Raw genomic sequence first — 18,397 nt, 5'->3', positions numbered from 1 at the left:
TCAGTGTCTAACCTGCTGCTCCCAGATCAGTGTGTGCCATCATTCCATTCATTGTCATGTTTGGATGCCAAGAAGTGGCAAGGAGTGACATGATGCAACAAACATACTGATACCCAGGCTAACCAATCACCATCATTACATTCTAATTTACATTCTGACTGGAATAATCATGTCATGATACTTCGGGTGCTAACATGGCGCCCATTAAGATACTAAACCTCAAACCCAGTTGACCCTCTACTGTATAGAGATGTCTCAGGGCCGCTACCTGCCAGAGAGGTAAAGACACTGTGTAGGCTACTTCCAATAGACTTTGTCCTGTAGCTACCTGCCAGAGAGGTAAAGACACTGTGTAGGCTACTTCCAATGGACTTTGTCCTGTAGCGACTACTACAGAACATATTGTACACATCACAATCACATGTTCTTCATCATAGCCAGACAACAGGTTTCCTCATGATGTTTACATGATGTTTAATGGAAGATGGTTGATACATGGTGAATGGCGTATCTTTTAAAGAGCAACTCTCTCAATATGCAAAGGCAAAGGCAGACATTGGGGAAAATGACATTCAAGCAGCATTGAAAAATAGCGCAAATATAAGCACAGACCTGAGAAAACAACAGATGTCTGTTGATATGTTACCATGGTAACCCATCTTCCCTGTAAAACACCTCCAGACAGTGTGAAACCATGTTGTTTTACATTAATCCAATAACAGCTCAGGTGTGTCAAGTATAACAGAGACAGAAGGCAACTGAAAGACACAGTAACAGAAATGCAGATGTAAAGAGCAAACTGAGATAGATACATCTCTTGAATTAGAACATAGAAGATGGTCATTCTAGATGTAGAACTTAGAAGATGGTCATTCTAGATGTAGAACTTAGAAGATGGTCATTCTAGATGTAGAACTTAGAAGATGGTCATTCTAGATGTAGAACTTAGAAGATGGTCATTCTAGAACTAGAACTTAGAAGATGGTCATTCTAGATGTAGAACTTAGAAGATGGTCATTCTAGATGTAGAACTTAGAAGATGGTCATTCTAGATGTAGAACTTAGAAGATGGTCATTCTAGATGTAGAACTTAGAAGATGGTCATTCTAGAACTTAGAAGATGGTCATTCTAGATGTAGAACTTAGAAGATGGTCATTCTAGAACTAGAACTTAGAAGATGGTCATTCTAGATGTAGAACTTAGAAGATGGTCATTCTAGATGTAGAACTTAGAAGATGGTCATTCTAGATGTAGAACTTAGAAGATGGTCATTCTAGAACTAGAACTTAGAAGATGGTCATTCTAGAACTAGAACTTAGAAGATGGTCATTCTAGATGTAGAACTTAGAAGATGGTCATTCTAGAACTAGAACTTAGAAGATGGTCATTCTAGATGTAGAACTTAGAAGATGGTCATTCTAGAACTAGAACTTAGAAGATGGTCATTCTAGATGTAGAACTTAGAAGATGGTCATTCTAGATGTAGAACTTAGAAGATGGTCATTCTAGATGTAGAACTTAGAAGATGGTCATTCTAGATGTAGAACTTAGAAGATGGTCATTCTAGAACTAGAACTTAGAAGATGGTCATTCTAGAACTAGAACTTAGAAGATGGTCATTCTAGATGTAGAACTTAGAAGATGGTCATTCTAGAACTAGAACTTAGAAGATGGTCATTCTAGATGTAGAACTTAGAAGATGGTCATTCTAGATGTAGAACTTAGAAGATGGTCATTCTAGATGTAGAACTTAGAAGATGGTCATTCTAGATGTAGAACTTAGAAGATGGTCATTCTAGAACTAGAACTTAGAAGATGGTCATTCTAGATGTAGAACTTAGAAGATGGTCATTCTAGATGTAGAACTTAGAAGATGGTCATTCTAGATGTAGAACTTAGAAGATGGTCATTCTAGATGTAGAACTTAGAAGATGGTAACTTGTTGAGGAGTATGAGACACGCTGTTGTCAAACATTCTAACTGATAACTAACATTACAAAGGGCTGCTCCTTGAAACCTTGTTGAACTGGCAATTTCCAGAATAGAACACTTTAGAATAACCTTCTAGAATGTACCTCTCACACTATGGGGTGTAAATACATCTCCATACTCCAACTTCACTGTATGAGTGAGTCCCACGTGTTTAACTTCATCTGATCCCCTTCAGTTAACACACTGTAGTGGAGAACATCAGATTACATCACAGGTAGACAAGTGGATCTCCACCTACAGCTCATACCCCCTGCCTCCCAAATGGCCCCTATTCCCTACATAGTGCACTACTTTTAACCAGAGCCCTGTGGGTAGTGCACTGTATAGGGAATAGGGGTGCATTTTGGGATGTAGCCCACGATGTTCGGTTGTCTACTATGATGTATACTGGTTTGGTTTATGACCAACATCCTCTCTGTCTCGTTCTAGACCGTCTCTAACCTGACTTCCTGTTTACACCTTTCATACCGGTCTCTGTCTTTTACTATTATACAGGTGGGGAGGGGGGAGGAAGAAAGAGAGAGAGACAGTCCTTCTTAATGAAGAGGGAGAGAAGGAGGGAGAGGGGAGAAACAGGGAGAGGGAAGCATGGAGAGAGGGATGAGGTCTCTATCTATCCCAGTCCTTCTTGATGGAGGGAGGGAAGGAGGGATGAAAGTGGGGGAGACAGGGGATAGAAGGAGTAAGAAGGAAGGGGAAAGGGAGAGGTGGAGACACAGGGAGAGGGAAGGAGGGAGAGAGGAATGAGGCTCCTCTCTATTCGTCCCAGTCCTTCTTGATGGAGGGAGGGAAGGAGGGATGAAAGTGGGGGAGACAGGGGAGAGAAGGAGTAAGAAGGAAGGGGAAAGGGAGAGGTGGAGACACAGGGAGAGGAATGAGGCTCCTCTCTATTCGTCCCAGTCCTTCTTGATCCCCAGGTTCCACTCCCAGGAGAGGTGGTCGGTCTTGTCGTCATCGGTGAAGTGGGACTTGATGTGGTAGCTGCCTCTGACAATCATGGGGCGCCTCCTCCACCGGGGTCATGAACTCATGCTCCTCCACCCGCGGCCCGTAGCTGCCCACCATGTACACCGCCTTGTCCACTGCACGACACAAAATGGACGCTCAGTTGCACACTTGCTAGCCAGGTTTTAGGTGAATGTGGGGGAAACTGTGACAATTTGTGTCAGTGACAAGACACCAAATGGCGGCTCAGTTGAACAGTTGGTAATCAGGTTTTAAGTGTATATGGGGGAAACTGACGTCTTGTGTCGATGAAAACACACAAAATGGCAGCTCAGTTGCATCGCTGTTAACCCGGAATTAGGTGTATGTGTGGAAACTGTGATGTCTTGTGTCGATGACAACACCCAAATGGCAGCTCAGTTGCACCCTTGCTAGCCAGGGTTTAGGTGTATGTATCAGAAACTGACATGATCTATGGGTCTAAACAGCACAGCGTATCCACAGCTTGGCACAAAATGGGGTCCTCCTTACCTCTGATTCCTTTCCTGTAGGTCAGATGGACGTACTTCAGCCCAGACACAATATCTCTGTTAACCTGGAGAGGAGAGGAGGGAAGGGGAGAGGAGGAGGGGAGGAGAGGAGGGAAGGGGAGAGGAGGAGGGGAGGAGAGTTATCAGGAGCAATAAATAAACAATGTAAATTCATTGGGACTGGAAATCTGTAGTGCATTTAAACACAGTATGAACTTGTCCCGTGTGGCTCAGTTGGTAGAGCATGGCGCTTGCAACGCCAGGGTTGTGGGTTCATTTCCCACGGGGGGACCAGGATGAATATGTATGAACTTTCCAATTTGTAAGTCGCTCTGGATAAGAGCGTCTGCTAAATGACTTAAATGTAATGTTAAATGTAACTTATATGGAGGAGAGGAGAGGGGGAGGGGAGGGGAGATGAGAGGAGGGGAGGGGAGAAAGTAGAGTGGAAAGTGGAGGAAGGGAGAGGAGGGAAGGAGAGGAGAGGAAAGGAGAGCTTTCTTATATAAAGTCTCATCAAGAGTCAACTTTATACAGCTTTGTCCCAAATGACACCCTACTCCCTATTCAGTGCACAACGTTTTACCAGGGCACAGCCCTATAGGCCCTGGTCTAAAGTAGTGCCCTTAGCCCTATAGGCCCTGGTCTGAAGTAGTGCCCTTAGCCAAGGCCTACTCTACTATTCCTGCCATCACTGTTCCCCAGCTGCAGTTGCACTCTTCTACCTCCAGGTGTCCTCACTGCAGAGTCTGAGGGAGAGAGGGCTGCTTGGTGAGTCTGAGGGAGAGAGGGCTGCTTGGTGAGTCTGAGGGAGAGAGGGCTGCTTGGTGAGTCTGAGGGAGAGAGGGCTGCTTGGTGAGTCTGAGGGAGAGAGGGCTGCTTGGTGAGTCTGAGGGAGAGAGGGCTGAGGGAGGGGAGGGGGAGAGAGCTGAGGGAAGGGGGGGGGGAGAGGGCTGCTTGGTGTGTCTGAGGGAGGGGGAGAGAGGGCTGAGGGAGGGGAGGGGAGAGAGGGCTGCTTGGTGTGTCTGAGGGAGGGGGAGAGAGGGCTGAGGGAAGGGAGGGGGAGAGGGCTGAGGGAAGGGAGGGGGAGAGGGCTGAGGGAGGTGAGGGGAGGGGAGGGGGAGAGGGGGCTGAGGGAGGTGAGGGGAGGGGGGGGGGGAGAGGGGGCTGAGGGAGAGAGATGGGAGGGGGAGAGAGGGCTGAGGGAGAGAGAGGGGAGGGGGAGAGAGGGCTGAGGGAGGTGAAGGGAGGGGGAGAGGGGGCTGAGGGAGGTGAAGGGAGGGGAGAGAGGGAGAGAGGGCTGCTTGGTGAATACAGTCTCTGTCCCCACGGGATCATGGCTTTTAAAAGGTGCCTTGTCGGCAATGTGCAATAGGTTTGAATCCCAGCCTAGACCAGAGTATCTCAGAGTTTCATCTGACTCCATCATAATCTGTCATATCAACTAGATCTTTCATTCCCAAGTAGAACTGGTCATGCCACTGTCACCATCCATTAGAATGGGCCTGAACAACATAGATCACTCTCCCTTCTTTCTCACTACTTTTCAACGCCAACTACAACTTCTTCAGACTGAACACAGACGTCTATTTGTTTTTATTTACATGTGGTTGATTTGTCAACTAATTTAAAATCAACACAAAATGTCATCATGTAATTGGATTTAGGTAACAAATTGGGTAAAAAAATAAATTAATAAAAATTCAAATAGAATCAAATGTTATTAGTCACATGCGCCGAATACACCAGGTGTAGACCTTACAGTGAAATGCCGAATACACCAGGTGTAGACCTTACAGTGAAATGCTGAATACACCAGGTGTAGACCTTACGGTGAAATGCTGAATACACCAGGTGTAGACCTTACAGTGAAATGCTGAATACACCAGGTGTAGACCTTACAGTGAAATGCTGAATACACCAGGTGTAGACCTTACAGTGAAATGCTGAATACACCAGGTGTAGACCTCGCAGTGAAATGCTGAATACACCAGGTGTAGACCTTACAGTGAAATGCTGAATACACCAGGTGTAGACCTTACAGTGAAATGCTGAATACACCAGGTGTAGACCTTACAGTGAAATGCTGAATACACCAGGTGTAGACCTTACAGTGAAATGCTGAATACACCAGGTGTAGACCTTACAGTGAAATGTCGAATACACCAGGTGTAGACCTTACAGTGAAATGCCGAATACACCAGGTGTAGACCTTACAGTGAAATGCCGAATACACCAGGTGTAGACCTTACAGTGAAATGCCGAATACACCAGGTGTAGACCTTACAGTGAAATGCCGAATACACCAGGTGTAGACCTTACAGTGAAATGCCGAATACACCAGGTGTAGACCTTACAGTGAAATGCCGAATACACCAGGTGTAGACCTTACAGTGAAATGCTGAATACACCAGGTGTAGACCTTACAGTGAAATGCTGAATACACCAGGTGTTGACCTTACAGTGAAATGCTGAATACACCAGGTGTAGACCTTACAGTGAAATGCTGAATACACCAGGTGTAGACCTTGCAGTGAAATGCTGAATACACCAGGTGTAGACCTTACAGTGAAATGCTGAATACACCAGGTGTAGACCTTACAGTGAAATGCTGAATACACCAGGTGTAGACCTTACAGTGAAATGCTGAATACACCAGGTGTAGACCTTACAGTGAAATGCTGAATACACCAGGTGTAGACCTTACAGTGAAATGCTGAATACAACAGGTGTAGACCTTACAGTGAAATGCTGAATACACCAGGTGTAGACCTTACAGTGAAATGCTGAATACAACAGGTGTAGACCTTACAGTGAAATGCTGAATACACCAGGTGTAGACCTTACAGTGAAATGCCGAATACACCAGGTGTAGACCTTACAGTGAAATGCCGAATACACCAGGTGTAGACCTTACAGTGAAATGCCGAATACACCAGGTGTAGACCTTACAGTGAAATGCTGAATACACCAGGTGTAGACCTTACAGTGAAATGCCGAATACACCAGGTGTAGACCTTACAGTGAAATGCCGAATACACCAGGTGTAGACCTTACAGTGAAATGCCGAATACACCAGGTGTAGACCTTACAGTGAAATGCTGAATACAACAGGTGTTGACCTTACAGTGAAATGTCGAATACACCAGGTGTTGGCCTTACAGTGAAATGCTGAATACACCAAGTGTAGACCTTACAGTGAAATGTCGAATACACCAGGTGTAGACCTTACAGTGAAATGCTGAATACACCAGGTGTAGACCTTACAGTGAAATGTCGAATACACCAGGTGTTGACCTTACAGTGAAATGTTGACTTACGAGCCCCTAAACAACAATGCAGTTAAAAAAAATAGATATACGAATAACAATTAAAAGTAAAAAGTAATTAAAGAGCAGCAGTAAAATAACAATAGCGAGACTATATACAGGGGTGTACCGGTACAGAGTCAATGTGCGGGGGCACTGGTTAGTTGAGGTAATATGTACACGTAGGTAGAGTTATTAAAGTGACTATGCATAGATGATAACAACAGAGAGTAGCAGCAGTGTAAAAGAGAGGGGGGGGGGGCAATGCAAATAGTCTGGGTAGCCATTTGATTACATGTTCAGGAATTTTATGGCTTGGGGGTAGAAGCTGTTTAAAGGCCTCTTGGACCTAGACTTGGCGCTCCGGTACCGCTCGCCGTGCGGTAGCAGAGAGAACAGTCTATGACTAGGGTGGCTGGAGTCTTTGACAATTTTTAGGGCCTTCCTCTGACACCGCCTGCTGTAGAGGTCCTGGATGGCAGGAAGCTTGGCCCCAGTGATGTACTGGGCTTTTACCCACTACCCTCTGTAGTGCCTTGCGGTCGGAGGCCGAGAAGTTGTCATACCAGGCTGTGATGCGACCAGTCAGGATGCTCTCGATGTTGCAGCTGTAGAACCTTTTGAGGATCTGAGGACCCATGCCAAATCTTTTCAGTCTCCTGAGGGGGAATAGGTTTTGTCATGCCCTCTTCACGACTGTCTTGGTGTGTTTGGACCATGTTAGTTTGTTGGTGATGTGGACACCAAGGAACTTGAAGCTCTCAACCTGCTCCACTACAGCCCCGTCGATGAGAATGGGGGCGTGCTCGGTCCTCCTTTTCCTGTAGTCCACAATCATCTCCTTTGTCTTGATCACAATGAGGGAGAGGTTGTTGTCCTGGCACCACACGGCCAGGTCTCTGGCCTCCTCCCTATAGGCTGTCTCATCGTTGTCTGTGATCAGGCCTACCACTGTTTTGTCATCGGCAAACTTGATGATGGTGTTGGAGTCGTGCCTGGCCGTGCAGTCATGAGTGAACAGGGAGTACAGAAGGGGACTGAGCACGCACCCCTGAGGGGCCCCTGTGTTGAGGATCAGCGTGGCAGATGTGTTGTTACCTACCCTTACCACCTGGGGGTGGCACGTCAGGAAGTCCAGCATCCAGTTGCAGAGGGAGGTGTTTAGTCCCAGGGTCCTTAGCTTATTGATGAGCTTTGAGGGCACTATGGTGTTGAACGCTGAGCTGTAGTCAATGAATAGCATTTTCACATTGGTGTTCCTTTTGTACAGGTGGGAAAGGGCAGTGTGGAGTGCAATAGAGATTGCGTAATATGTGGATGTCTACAGACATGAGTGCTACGGGTCGGTAGTCATTTAGGCAGGTTACCTTAGTGTTCTTGGGCACAGGGACTATGGTGGTCTGCTTAAAACATGTTGGTATTACAGACTCGGACAGGGAGAGGTTGAAAATGTCAGTGAAGACACTTGCCAGTTGGTCAGCACATGCTCGCAGTACACGTCCTGGTAATCCGTCTGAATGTTGACCTGTTTAAAGGTCTTACTCACATCGGCTGAGGAGAGTGTGATCACACAGTCGTCCGGAACAGCTGGGGCTCTCATGCATGTTTCAGTGTTATTTGCCATCGAAGCGAGCATAGAAGTAGTTTAGCTTATCTGGTAGGCTCGTGTCACTGGGCAGCTCTCGGCTGTGCTTCCCTTTGTCTGTAATGGTTTGCAAGCCCTGCCACATCCGAGGAGCGTCAGAGCCGGTGTATTACGATTCGATCTTAGTCCTGTATTGACACTTTTCCTGTTTGATGGTTCGTCGGAGGGCTTTGCGGGATTTATTATAAGCTTCCGGGTTAGAGTCCCGCTCCTTGAAAGCGGCAGCTATAGCCTTTAACTCAGTGCAGATGTTGCCTGTTGCATGGCTTCTGGTTGGGGTATGTACATACGGTCACTGTGGGGACGATGTCATCGATGCACTTATTGATGAAGCCAATGACTGATGTGGTGTACTCCTCAATGCCATCGGAGGAATCTCAGAACATATTCCAGTCTGTGCTAGCATAACAGTCCTGTAGCTTAGCATCTGCTTCATCTGACCACTTTTTTATTGATCGAGTCACTGCTGCTTCCTGCTTCAATGTAAGCAGGAATCAGGAGGATATAATTATGGTCAGGTTTGCCAAATGGAAGGCGAGGGAGAGCTTTGTATGCGTCTCCTCATACCCTCGTAAAACCGACTATCCTACCGATCCTTGACTTCGGCGATGTCATTTACAAAATAGCCTCCAACACCCTACTCAGCAAACTGGATGTAGTCTATCACAGTGCCATCCATTTTGTCACCAAAGCCCCACTGGTCATCCCCAAAGCCAACACTTACTTTGGCCGCCTTTCCTTCCAGTTCTCTGTTGCCAATGACTGGAAGGAATTGCAAAAATCACTGAAGCTGGGGACTTATATCTCCCTCTCTAACTTTAAGCATAAGCTGTCAGAGCAGCTTACCGATCACTGTACCTGCACACAGCCAATCTGTAAATAGCACACCCAACTACCTCATCCCCATAGTGTTATTTATCTTCTTGCTCTTTTGCATCCCAGTATCTCTACTTGCACATCATCATCTGCACATCTGTCACTCCAGTGTTAATTTGCTAAATTGTAATTATTTCGCCTCTTCGTTTTTGTCACACTGCTTTGCTTTATCTTGACCAGGTCGCAGTTGTAAATGAGAACTTGTTCTCAACTGGCCTACCTGGTTAAATAAAGGTGAAATAAAATTAAAATAAATAAAAAAGAGAAGACGAGAAGAGAGCAGAGAAGAACAGACCAGAACCAAACAGAGCAGAGAAGAACAAACCAGAACCAAACAGAGCAGAGAAGAACAGAACAGAACCAAACAGAGCAGAGAAGAACAGAACAGAACCAAACAGAGCAGAGAAGAACAGAACAGAACCAAACAGAGAAGAGAAGAACAGAACCAAACAGAGAAGAGCAGAACAGAACAGAACCAAACAGAGAAGAGCAGAACAGAACAGAACCAAACAGAACAGAGCAGAACAGAACGGTGAAGAGGAGATTGATCCCTGATCTGTTTCACCAGTGTTGTGCTTGTCTCCATCCCCCACCAGGTGTCTCCTATTTTCCTCCATTATCCCCTGTGTATTTATACCTGCGTTTTCCATTTGTCTGTTAAAAGTTTGTCTTGTTTGTCAGGTCTTACCAGCGTGTTTCCTGTTTCTCAAGTGTTTGTTTTCTATTCTTCCCGGTTCCAACCTGTCTGCCTGTCCTGGCCCTGAGCCTGCCTGTCCTGGCCCTGAGCCTGCCTGTCCTGGCCCTGAGCCTGCCTGTCCTGGCCCTGATTGACTCTGCCTTGGACTACGAACCTCTGCCTGCCCTTTAATCTGTCCCTTTGTTATAATAAATATTCGGAGACCCGAACCATCCGACTCCTGTATCTGCATCATATCCTGAGTCGTGATAGAGATGTTCTCACCTTAAAGTGTATCTTGATTCTGTAGTCCAGGAGAAAGGAGGAGAAGGTTCTTACCTTGAAGTGTATCTTCACTCTGTAGTCCACTCCTTCCTTCATGGTGAAACTCTTCTTCTTCAGAGCCTCCAGGTCACCTGCAGGTCAACACCATGACAACATGAGGTCAACAGATGAGGTTATCACTTCAATATTCAAACACAACAGCCAAACTGCAGATGATATCCATATTGTTCTGAAGTTCTCTGTGTCTGTTCTCTGACTGTCCTCTGTGTCTCTGACTGTCCTCTGGGTCTGGTCTCTGACTGTTCTCTGTGTCTGGTCTCTGACTGTTCTCTGTGTTCTCTGTGTCTCTGACTGTCCTCTGTGTCTGGTCTCTGACTGTTCTCTGTGTCTGGTCTCTGACTGTTCTCTGTGTTCTCTGTGTCTCTGACTGTTCTCTGTGTTCTCTGTGTCTCTGACTGTCCTCTGTGTCTGGTCTCTGACTGTTCTCTGTGTCTCTGACTGTTCTCTGTGTCTCTGACTGTCCTCTGTGTCTCTGACTGTCCTCTGTGTCTGGTCTCTGACTGTTCTCTGTGTCTGGTCTCTGACTGTTCTCTGTGTTCTCTGTGTCTCTGACTGTCCTCTGTGTCTGGTCTCTGACTGTCCTCTGTGTCTGGTCTCTGACTGTCCTCTGGGTCTGGTCTCTGACTGTTCTCTGTGTTCTCTGTGTCTCTGACTGTCCTCTGTGTCTGGTCTCTGACTGTTCTCTGTGTCTGGTCTCTGACTGTTCTCTGTGTTCTCTGTGTCTCTGACTGTCCTCTGTGTCTGGTCTCTGACTGTTCTCTGTGTTCTCTGTGTCTCTGACTGTCCTCTGTGTCTGGTCTCTGACTGTTCTCTGTGTCTGGTCTCTGACTGTTCTCTGTGTCTGGTCTCTGACTGTTCTCTGTGTCTGGTCTCTGACTGTCCTCTGTGTCTGGTCTCTGACTGTACTCTGTGTTCTCTGTGTCTCTGACTGTCCTCTGTGTCTGTGTCTCTGACTGTCCTCTGTGTCTGGTCTCTGACTGTCCTCTGTGTCTGGTCTCTGACTGTTCTCTGTGTCTGGTCTCTGACTGTTCTCTGTGTCTCTGACTGTCCTCTGTGTCTGGTCTCTGACTGTTCTCTGTGTCTGGTCTCTGACTGTTCTCTGTGTCTGGTCTCTGACTGTTCTCTGTGTTCTCTGTGTCTCTGACTGTTCTCTGACTGTTCTCTGTGTCTCTCACTGTCCTCTGTGTCTGGTCTCTGACTGTCCTCTGTGTCTCTGACTGTCCTCTGTGTCTGGTCTCTGACTGTCCTCTGTGTCTGGTCTCTGACTGTCCTCTGTGTCTGGTCTCTGACTGTCCTCTGTGTCTGGTCTCTGACTGTCCTCTGTGTCTGGTCTCTGACTGTCCTCTGTGTCTGGTCTCTGTGTCTGGTCTCTGACTGTCCTCTGTGTCTGGTCTCTGACTGTTCTCTGGGTCTGGTCTCTGACTGTCCTCTGTGTCTCTGACTGTCCTCTGTGTCTCTGACTGTCCTCTGTGTCTCTGACTGTCCTCTGGGTCTGGTCTCTGACTGTCCTCTGGGTCTGGTCTCTGACTGTCCTCTGGGTCTGGTCTCTGACTGTCCTCTGGGTCTGGTCTCTGACTGTCCTCTGGGTCTGGTCTCTGACTGTCCTCTGGGTCTGGTCTCTGACTGTCCTCTGGGTCTGGTCTCTGACTGTCCTCTGGGTCTGGTCTCTGACTGTCCTCTGGGTCTCTGACTGTCCTCTGGGTCTCTGTGTCTGGTCTCTGTGTCTGGTCTCTGTGTCTGGTCTCTGTGTCTGGTCTCTGTGTCTGGTCTCTGTATCTGGTCTCTGTATCTGGTCTCTGTGCCTGGTCTCTGTGCCTGGTCTCTGTGCCTGGTCTCTGTGACTGGTCTCTGTGTCTGGTCTCTGTGTCTGGTCTCTGTGTCTGGTCTCTGTGTCTGGTCTCTGTGTCTGGTCTCTGTGTCTGGTCTCTGTGTCTGGTCTCTGTGTCTGGTCTCTGTGTCTGGTCTCTGTGTCTGGTCTCTGTGTCTGGTCTCTGTGTCTGGTCTCTGACTGTCCTCTGTGTCTGGGGTTTATAGATTAAATATAAGTCCCAATTGGCACCCTATTCCCTATATAGTGCACTACTTTGACCAGGGCCCTATGGCACCCTATTCCCTATATAGTGCACTACTTTGACCAGGGCCCTATGGCACCCTATTCCCTATATAGTGCACTACTTTTGACCAGAACCCACTCTAGAACCCTCTGATCACAGATACAGCACAGTAATGGGTGTTTAATACATTTAAACTCTACACTTTACCCTGCTGTAAAAGCCTTATCGTGGAGGGATACAAGGGAGGAGGGGGATGATGAGGGGGAGGGGGAGGAGGAGGACAGGGGAAGGAGGAAGAAGATGAGAAATAAAAGGAGAGAGATGGACAGAGAACAGAGTGGTGATGGTGTTGAAAGGAAGAGAGGGAAGAAGGAAGGAGAGATAAAAGGAGAGAGATGAACAGAGAACAGAGTGGTGATGGTGTTGAAAGGAAGAGAGGGAAGAAGATGAGAAATAAAAGGAGAGAGATGGACAGAGAACAGAGTGGTGATGGTGTTGAAAGGAAGAGAGGGAAGAAGATGAGAAATAAAAGGAGAGAGATGGACAGAGAACAGAGTGGCGATGGTGTTGAAAGGAAGAGAGGGAAGAAGATGAGAAATAAAAGGAGAGAGATGAACAGAGAACAGAGTGGTGATGGTGTTGAAAGGAAGAGAGGGAAGGAGGAGAGTGGAAGAAGGAAGCAGTAGAGAATAAAGGGAAAGGACAGCACTGATGTGTTGTGGTGGAGACACACACACACACACACACACACACACACACACACACACACACACACACACACACACACACACACACACACACACACACACACACACACACACACACACACACACACACACACACACACACACACACCTGCCCCTCCCTAGACCTAGTTTAACAGTAACTCCTGGTACTACCAGTTAACATCAAAGTCACATCAGACAACCATTACACTCTCAGAAAAAAGGGTTTGGCTTTCCTCATAGGAGAACCCTTTAGCTCTCTCCTTTATAGTCTCCCACTTTCTCCCTCTCACCTCTCCCTATCACTCTCCCTCACTCTGCCTCTTCCTCTCTCTCTCTCACCCTCCCTCTCTGAAGACAGGATCAGACATTGGTTCCCTGGAGAGTGTTTCTCACTGAGACTGAAAAAATGGGTCAACAATAGAATAACCTCTCCCTCCCTCCCTCTCGCTTACCCTCCCTCCCTCCCTCTCGCTCCCCCTCCCTCTCGCCCCCCCTCCCCCTCTCTCCCTCTCTCCCTCTCTCCCTCCCTCCCTCTCTCCATCTGCTGTGGTAAAAACCCACAAGCTGCAGACAGAGAGAACCAGCAGATCACATGCAGGTATATCAGGCATCTCTTTTCCCTCTCTCTCTCTCTCACCCTCCCTCCCTCTCTCTCTCTCTCAACCTCCCTCCCTCTCCATCCCTACCCCTTAGCTTCCCTCTCTCTCTCTCTCACCCTCCCTCCCTCTCTCTCTCTCTCAACCTCCCTCCCTCTCCATCCCTACCCCTTAGCTTCCCTCTCTCTCATTTCGGTCTCCTCTTTCCATCAGAAAATCCTTTGACTCTATATAGAACAGGTTGTAGTGAGAATGGAGGAGGGAGCAGCGTAGGGAAAGGAGCTTATTTCTCTCAAATTCTGTGCACAATTTTGTTTACATCCCTGTTAGTGAGAATTTCTCCTTAGCCAAGATAATCCATCCACCTGACAGGTGTGGCATATCAAGAAGCTGATTAAAACAGCATAATCATTACACAGGTGCACCTTGTGCTGGGGAAAATAACAGGCCACTATAAAATGTGCAGTTTTGTCACACAACTCAATACCATAGATGTCTCAAGTTTTGAGGGTGCGTGTAATTGTCATGCTGACTGCAGGAATGTCCACCAGAGCTGTTGCCAGAGAATTGAATGTTCATTTCTCTTCCATAAGCCGCCTCCAATGTCGTTTTAAAAAATTTGGCCGTACGTCCAACCGGCCTCACAACTGCAGACCACGTGTATGGCGTCGTGTGGGCGAGCGGTTTGCTGATGATAACATTGTGAACGTTCCTGTTTATTATCTATTGTCACACCCTGATCTGTTTCACCTGCCTTTGTGATTGTCTCCACCCCCCTCCAGGTGTCGCCCATCTTCCCCATTATCCCCTGTGTACATATACCTGTGTTCTCTGTTTGTCTGTTGCCAGTTCGTCTTGTTTGTCAAGTCAACCAGCGTTTTGTCTCAGCTCCTGCTTTTCCCCGGTCTCTCTTTTCTCGTCCTCCTGGTTTTTGACCCTTGCCTGTCCTGACCCTGAACCCGCCCGCCTAACCACTCTGCCTGCCCCTGACCCTGAGCCTGCCTACCATCCTGTACCTCTGCCCCACCTCTGCCTGTCCTGACCCTGAGCCTGCCTACCATCCTGTACCTCTGCCCCACCTCTGCCTGTCCTGACCCTGAGCCTGCCTACCATCCTGTACCTCTGCCCCACCTCTGCCTGTCCTGACCCTGAGCCTGCCTACCATCCTGTACCTTTGCCCCACCTCTGGATTACTGACCTCTGCCTGTCCTGACCTGAGCCTGCCTTCCATCCTGTACCTTTGCCCCACCTCTGGATTACCGACCTCTGCCTGTCCTGACCTGAGCCTGCCTTCCATCCTGTACCTTTGCCCCACCTCTGGATTACCGACCTCTGCCTGTCCCTGACCCTGAGCCTGCCTACCATCCTGTACCTCTGCCCCACCTCTGCCTGTCCCTGACCCTGAGCCTGCCTTCCATCCTGTACCTTTGCCCCACCTCTGGATTACTGACCTCTGCCTAGGCGGCATTATGTACTGTATAATGTAATGATGTCATGATGAAGGGCTAGCTCTGGTCCAACGTTAGTTAAGCCAACTCTATGAAGTATCTACATGACATCATCATTATGTACTGTATAATGTAATGATGAAGGGCTAGCTCTGGTCCAACGTTAGTTAAGCCAACTCTATGAGGTATCTACATGACATCATCATTATGTACTGTATAATGTAATGATGTCATGATGAAGGGCTAGCTCTGGTCCAACGTTAGTTAAGCCAACTCTATGAGGTATCTACATGACATCATCATTATGTACTGTATAATGTAATGATGTCATGATGAAGGGCTAGCTCTGGTCCAACGTTAGTTAAGCCAACTCTATGAAGTATCTACATTACAGCATCGGTCTCTCACTCTGCATCTCTCTCTCTCTCTCTCACTCTGCATCTCTCTCTCTCACTCTGCATCTCTCTCTCTCTCTCTCACTCTGCATCTCTCTCTCTCACTCTGCATCTCTCTCTCTCTCTCTCACTCTGCATCTCTCTCTCTCACTCTGCATCTCTCTCTCTCTCTCTCACTCTGCATCTCTCTCTCTCTACCTCTCTCTACCTCTCTCTACCTCTCTCTACCTCTCTCTACCTCTCTCGCTCTCTCTCAATTCAATTCAATTCAATTCAAGGAGCTTTATTGGCATGGGAAACACGTTAACATTGCCAAAGCAAGTGAAGTAGATAATATACAAACGTCTCTCTCTCTCTGCAGCTCTCGCTACATCTCTCTCTCTCTAACTCTCTCTCTGTTTCTCTCTCTCTTGGATGGTTCTATCGCCTAGCAACCAGGTGACCTTTCCCATTTGTCTCAGTCTCACTTTGTTTGTATGTGTATGTGTGTGTGTGTGTGTGTGTGTGTGTGTGTGTGTGTGTGTGTGTGTGTGTGTGTGTGTGTGTGTGTGTGTGTGTGTGTGTGTGTGTATGTATGTATGTGTGTGTTGGTTATCCTTTGTGAAATAGAAGATAGTGGTGTATACTTGGATATCGTCTCATTCGAGGGAAGCCCCTTCGCACCCACCCACCCACACAATCACCCACCCACCCGCCCACCCACAGTTTATCTACCAGAATACAGAAAGTCCCACCACACACACAGACACACTGATGCACACAGACACACCCACTAGCGCACAAGTCATCCACAGGAGAACACACACACAAACACTATCACACACCGACACACACACACACACCACACACACAAGACACCACACACACCACACACACCAGAAACACCACACACACAAGACACCACACACACCACACACACCAGAAACACCACACACACAAGACACCACACACACCACGCACCAGACACCACACACACCAGACACCAGACACCACACACACCAGACACACCACACACACCAGACACCACACACACCAGACACCACACACACCAGACACCACACACACGGTCCTCCACAGTCTCCTGCTCTGTGGGAGGATGACATCATCATGGCTCTGCAGGATGGGGCGTTGACACATTATTATGCTGAGCTGTCCCCTGACACACACACACACACACACACACACACACACACACACACACACACACACACACCACACACACACACACACACACATATACTGTATATATGCACATACAGACACAGAAAGACAAATGCACCCACTAGTGCATACACAGTCCCCAAGAACAGGATCCAGCACCTGGTCTTCCTCCATCCCAGAATAACAGTGGAACAAAACCATACATACCCTCATCCCACCACTGAATTTATTCATATTGGAGCCTCATCCCACCACTGAATTCATTCATATTGGAGCCTCATCCCACCACTGAATTCATTCATATTGGAGCCTCATCCCACCACTGAATTCATTCATATTGGAGCCTCATCCCACTACACTGAATTCATTCATATTGGAGCCTCATCCCACCACTGACTTCATTCATATTGGAGCCTCATCCCACTACACTGAATTCATTCATATTGGAGCCTCATCCCACTACACTGAATTCATTCATCATATTGGAGCCTCATCCCACCACTGACTTCACTCATATTGGAGCCTCATCCCACCACTGAATTCATTCATATTGGAGCCTCATCCCACTACACTGAATTCATTCATATTGGAGCCTCATCCCACTACACTGAATTCATTCATCATATTGGAGCCTCATCCCACCACTGAATTCATTCATATTGGAGCCTCATCCCACCACTGAATTCATTCATATTGGAGCCTCATCCCACCACTGAATTCATTCATATTGGAGCCTCATCCCACTACACTGAATTCATTCATATTGGAGCCTCATCCCACTACACTGAATTCATTCATATTGGAGCCTCATCCCACTACACTGAATTCACTCATATTGGAGCCTCATCCCACCACTGAATTCATTCATATTGGAGCCTCATCCCACCACTGACTTCATTCATATTGGAGCCTCATCCCACTACACTGAATTCATTCATATTGGAGCCTCATCCCACTACACTGAATTCATTCATCATATTGGAGCCTCATCCCACCACTGAATTCATTCATATTGGAGCCTCATCCAACCACTGAATTCATTCATATTGGAGCCTCATCCCACTACACTGAATTCATTCATATTGGAGCCTCATCCCACCACTGAATTCACTCATATTGGAGCCTCATCCCACCACTGAATTCATTCATATTGGAGCCTCATCCCACCACTGAATTCATTCATATTGGAGCCTCATCCCACTACACTGAATTCATTCATATTGGAGCCTCATCCAACCACTGAATTCATTCATATTGGAGCCTCATCCAACCACTGAATTCACTCATATTGGAGCCTCATCCAACCACTGAATTCATTCATATTGGAGCCTCATCCCACCACTGAATTCATTCATATTGGAGCCTCATCCCACCACTGAATTCACTCATATTGGAGCCTCATCCCACCACTGAATTCATTCATATTGGAGCCTCATCCCACTACACTGAATTCATTCATATTGGAGCCTCATCCCACCACTGAATTCATTCATATTGGAGCCTCATCCCACCACTGAATTCACTCATATTGGAGCCTCATCCCACCACTGAATTCACTCATATTGGAGCCTCATCCCACCACTGAATTCATTCATATTGGAGCCTCATCCCACCACACTGACTTCATTCATATTGGAGCCTCATCCCACCACTGAATTCACTCATATTGGAGCCTCATCCCACCACTGAATTCATTC

General features: G+C 47.3%; 1 pseudogene; it reads right to left on the bottom strand.

Moving 5' to 3' along the window:
* Positions 1 to 449: 449 nt before the first annotated feature.
* Positions 450 to 18,397, bottom strand: part of LOC120041660 — a 44,617-nt pseudogene continuing 26,669 nt past the window's right edge.

Source organism: Salvelinus namaycush, unplaced genomic scaffold, assembly GCF_016432855.1.
Source record: "Salvelinus namaycush isolate Seneca unplaced genomic scaffold, SaNama_1.0 Scaffold5, whole genome shotgun sequence".
NCBI lineage: Eukaryota > Metazoa > Chordata > Actinopteri > Salmoniformes > Salmonidae > Salvelinus > Salvelinus namaycush.
This window is presented reverse-complemented; position numbering and strand designations above follow the sequence as displayed.